The sequence below is a fragment of the Apium graveolens genome, chromosome 4 (assembly GCF_009905375.1).
Source record: "Apium graveolens cultivar Ventura chromosome 4, ASM990537v1, whole genome shotgun sequence".
NCBI classification, from domain to species: domain Eukaryota; kingdom Viridiplantae; phylum Streptophyta; class Magnoliopsida; order Apiales; family Apiaceae; genus Apium; species Apium graveolens.
Genome location: NC_133650.1, coordinates 82,929,056 through 82,935,055, shown reverse-complemented (window position 1 = coordinate 82,935,055; position 6,000 = coordinate 82,929,056).

The window sequence follows — 6,000 nt, the reverse complement described above, 5'->3', positions numbered from 1 at the left end:
GTGTGCCACATATAATTGGACGCCTCCAGAAGGTGCTGGCCAGTTCCATAGGATGCCATTGGATGTTAAAGTACAGCATCAGCATTTCATTTCAACTTTTCACAGTGTTTGTGTCAATTTATGATTTATTCATTTAACTATAATCTTTAAACTCCTTTACCTGATTTGTAAACATGTACACAGGTTGTTCGTTTTAAGGGATCAAGATAGCGCCTTATGCTGGAGTCTTGGAATTTTTTGAATTCCACGCCATCTTCTCAACTTTTAGGATATGTTATGCCTTATTCTTAAGAGTGGAAGGACAAAGTATGGTTTTTAGGTTCAGCTTGGGGGGTCACTACTCCGCCACTAATACGAAGGGCAATTCAAGAATTTTGTTACGATTCAGTATAATACATTCATGTATTCCTTTAGCAGTCTTGCATACCTGTACACCCATGTATTTTTTTATCAGTCTCTACCCTTGATTGAAATTGTTAGAGAAACTAAAAGAATTGTTATTTTAACACTGGCATAGTCCAATTTGCAAAAAACTCCCTGCTTTGAATTTTACATTTAATGATATGCACCGCTATTTCGAATGAGAATGTAACATCTGCTCCAGTACGGTTAGAACAAGCTCCTGGATGTATTATTGCCATAAATGCACATAATTTCGGGCATATGACATGTGCTACATCCACCAAATCTATGGCGTGAGTACTCTAACGAAATATCATTTTATTTGCTATTTTGAAAATTTATTTTCTGTGTGTCGTGTGCTAATGCCTTAACTATTATCATCACGTGTACTAATTTCATTTTCTTGTGTTCAGGAATGAGAGTGAAGGCTGAAGCAGATGGCTTTGATATAGGGGTGCGGTTGCGAATTTCCGGTTATTGCGGATCGGTTTGCGGTTCAACCACTTATTTTAAAATAATTAATAATTTGCAAAAAATAAATTCGGAATATTAATAAATTCAAGTTTAAGTTACGTGATAAATTTACATTCAAAAATAAAATACAAACTAATGCTCCGTGTGGAGCAGGGATATTAAAAACATACAAAAATATGGAGGCGAGAGAAAAGAAAAAAGAAAATGATGAAAAAAATAGATGTTGATTATATTTTCCATTTGTTTGGTTATATATCTTATAATAACCGTGAATCTTATAAATGAAGTCATTTGGTTATATATCTTATAATAATTGTAAATCTTATGAATGATGTAACACCCCCAGATCCGGGGTCAGGGATCCGGGTCGTCACGGTCTTTCTTTCCACAATATCACTTCACTTAATTAACAATAAATAACCTCATGTTGTGACCCCACACTAACACACACCACAACCCGTTATAGTCTCAGAGATGAAATTGAAATAAGTACAAGTCTTTGAATCCACAATTTAAAAGTTATTACAACCCAAAATGATTACTTGATAAGTTTACAATTAATTGCCATTATCTGCCACAAGTTATAATTATACATAATTGATTCCCAAAAGTAGAAGGTCTGGTCTACAGATAAATCTACCTCTGCAGCTATAGCAGCTATGATCTCAACGGGAAGGCGCGGGGCGCTTCCCACGCTCTTGCGTTGGGTCTGCTGGAGTCTGGCCATCTTTCCTAACTGTTGTTGTGTGATGAAGAAATAAAGCAAGAGTGAGTATTACAGCTCGCAAGATAATATATAGTGTAAACAATAACGCAAGTATCTAAATGGATAACTTGCTGGAAACCTTTATCAGGTGTAAGATAATTACTTACTGGATATAAGCAAAAACAAGGGATGAAGTTATCAAATACTTCACTATACTTATATCATTTATAAAGCTATTTAAACTACCACTGTTCAAAGTATTATAGGGTTTAAAAGGTCATCCCATAGATGAGACCACAAGTTAAGACTTGAATAGATTCAATCTTTGAAATATTATTGAATGAAATAAAGTTACGAGATACTATATTTAGTCCCGATATATATATCCACATATATATCTCTTAAATATTTCCTGGAACCTCTGTTATGTAAAGTATGAACAGAGTTTGTAACATCCAATGAATTTTGGAAAGGAAAAGAATTTTGGCATAAACCCGATATCTTGCTGATCAGGCAAAGATACCAATAAGTAACCTTTTCTACTAGTAGATGGATGAATCCCCCACCGGTCATCACCCTGGCCACATAAGGACCTTGTGCTGGACCGCCACCTGGCCTCTTACGCGTTGATGGACTGCCACCCAGCCACTTACACTTTGATAGACCGTATCCCGGCATGTCGCTTATGCCGACTCAATTAGATGGACTTACTTCCCGAACGTTGGGCAAGTAATCAAATTGTTTCCTCAAAACAGCAACCACGTTGCGAATATAAAATACACCACAGAGCCGGATCCCCCAGGTTTTGAGCGAGTATTTAAATCCCCTTCGAAAGAAGGATCTTAAATATAAAAGAATGAGTTTTGGGATCCGCCCTAACTTTTAGAAATCATTTTGAAGACTCGAAAATATTTTTAAGAATGTTTGGAGTACTACTGATTTATTAAAATAAATCAGTCCCGATATATTAGAAATATCTGAATATTATTATTTAAATAATATTCTCATAAAGATAATCCTTATAAAAATAATCGAAGTAGAAGTTTTAAAACTCATACTTGAAATGGATATTAAATAACCAAAGATATACTTATATGAAAGTACTATCTTTATTTGAATAACCGAAAATAAGTTTGATTATCGAAACATTATTCTTTAATAAAATAAAGGATATTATTAAATAATAAGCGGAGTCTTAATACCTCGAATGAATATTATAAATAATATTCATTAAATAAAATAAACGGAGTCATACATCCTCAAATGAATATTCAAATAATAATCGTTAAATAGAATAAACAGAGTCATAAGTCCTCGAATGAATATTCAAATAATATTCATTAAATAAAATAAAGTTATCGAATAAATCTTATTCGATCAATAGTTTTGAAAACTATATCCATATATATATAAATATATATATATATATATAATATACTTGGGAACATCGACTCCCGGTTTAGAAATATGTTCACCTTGGGGTCCCCTTTACTAAGGGTATATGCAAAGTACCGCTTATCTCTAGCATGGGTATTATCAACTGAATCAACAGATATATGTATCAAGATTACGAACCAAGCATGCATATATACCATATCACATGCTACAATATATCGCAAGACTTTGCTAATAACAAATATGCATTTATCACAAGACAATGCATATACATATATACATCACAACAACAGTATAGCGGGTAGAAAACTTGCCTGAGCGACTGGGAGTTACAAATAGCTTGGGACGAGTCTGGTAACCTATAAACAACATATAAGTTGGAATTAAACCAAAGTCACTTATAAATCTATACTTTAACCAATTTAGACTCTAACGCTCGCTTTGCGCTTAACGATTCACTTAAGTTGCTCGAGTACCCTCGGCTCCACCATTTTTAATAAATTAACCATTATGAGTTTTAAGGCGATTCTTTCGCGAGTGTCTTACCAACTGCCTATTACACTTTACATAAATGTTTCATACTCCAATTAGTCCTTTAAGATCTTTAACCTATGTTTCAAAGTAAGGCGAGGGGTAATGGTTCGTTCGCGAAACGTCGTTACTTAAAACGGCCGTTTCTCCTAAACCGTACATCGGAATCAAACGAACCACATATCAAAACGAAGCTCGTACCATGAACTATCTAATCATGGCAATGGTCAAAACCTAGAAGGGAGTTATCGGATCCTAATGTTAAGAACAAAACAGCCTAAAGTAAATCGGATATTATGACGGCTATGTTTACGCGATTTCCCAAATTTAAAACACTCCAATTCAACCCACAATCAATCCACAATCACAATCCAATCAAAACTCCATCCATACTACATCATAACAGCCCCAACATCTCAACATTAACAATTTATACTTATTCTTAAACTTGAATTTAACTACACTTAAGTTCATTAATCAACAATCCAAGAACTACCACTCCAAAAACTTCACAAAATCAACTAATCTCTACAATTACAACTAGCAAACCTCTCATGAATTATAACAACAAAACTAAACCTAATTACTCAAATAAAGTTAGGGTTTGGAGGGGTTATACCTTCCTTGGAGAGTGGAAAATCAAGAGAATGGCTTGGAATCACCCTTAAAGTCCTTATCCAAGCTTAATCTAAACAAAACTTCAAGAACAAAAAATTTAGTTCTTGAAAAACACTATTCACCATATTCTTCCATGATTTTTAGGAAGAGATTGTGAATGATTTAGGAGCTCAAACTTATAGGATATCCATAACTATGCATAAGGAGTCTTGGATAATTACCTTGTGATTTAACAAAGCTTGGAACTAGGATTTTGATTTTTCTTTCTTTGGAAAAGAAGAAAAGCCGAGAGCAAGATGAAGAAAATGAAATGATCTATGTGTTTTGGGTGAAATGATTGTTGGTTGGTTGTTTTTAGCTTGATTTTGGTTAATTACCTTTTTAACCATGAACTTTGTGTGGTTTTAAATCAACCACACCTCCTTCCCCCTTATGTCATGCTTATGTCACCTTGTTATGTCATCATCCCTTACTTGCCCTCTTCTTATTGGTTTGATGACCTCATCCCTAATGACCGCTGATTTGTTATACGGTTCGCTTATCTTTCGTTCTCATTTCTCGTTTGAGGGATCATACCCGGGATCTTATTACTTAGGTTCCCTTAACCTTTCTCAATACATTATATTCCTTTTTATGATCCTCTATTAAAATCCTTGAATTTAAATCCTTTTTATCCTGTTACCTTATACTCAATTCTTTCGATATCTGGTGGATTTCCGGGAAAAATCAAAGTGTTTGGATTTGGATTCTGACGATCTTTACATACACTTATATATCATATAGAGTACCAATAAAATCTCAGAATATCCATATAAGAAACCCTACATAGTGTGGCATGAAAAGTTTTCTTGTTCAGAAATATCAGCAAAAACACTATTCATAAGGGTTACAAAAAGTTCAAAATTTTGGGGTTATTACAAATGAAGTCCCGACATTAACATAAGATTAGTTAATAAATTTGTATACTTATTAATTTATATGATATCAACCACATTTTTGAAAATATATTTTATTATAAATATATGTTGCAATTTGCGCTTGCGATTTTGCGATTTTCAAGAATTTAAAACTGCATCCAAACCGCGGATGAGCGGTTTTTAAAATTTAAATCCACAACCAACCTGCGTTTCGCGATTATCTGTAAAATGCGGTTCGGTTGCGAGCGGTTGGATGCGGTTCAGCGGTTTGTCTGTACACCCCTAATTTGATGGCGATCCTGATATGGTACAGTTCCCCTGCCTAGTGTGGAATCACTATTTCAGCTCGTTATAGCCCAGTGTTGCAAACTACAAAACTTCTCATGTGAAGGTGAAGGCGTTCTCACTTCACCCTATAGCAAAATGCATGATGTGTTGGGTAATAAATTAACACTACGCGCAACAATGAGACAGTTACATATATCACAAATTAAGAAAAACATGTAATTAAATCAAATGATGAAATAAATTACGATGGCAAAACAATAAGATATATCAGTAATTGTATTGATAAAGAGAGGAAAGAATACTTAGCTCTAATGGAAGCTTTAACAAATCTGTAATCTGAAAGAACTATCAACAACTAAGGCGTCTAGCCTTCGAGATGTCTAAATTGTTCTTGAAAAGATTATTGCCTCACTTACGCTGTGTTAGGTTGCAGTAATATCACTTTCAGGATACAACAACATAGAGTACTTTGTCCACAGATACGTAGCACTCAACAGCGACTCGTATCTCAGTTCGCCCAGAAAATCTATGTTATTAATTTGTATGTTATGGAGGAAGAAAAAGAGAGAAATAGCAGTTAGAGTTTCACGAGTATGTGATTGCAGTATATATTCTTCAGAATGTTTAGTTTTGTATATCATACAAAATAAAAATATAACTGAAGATATT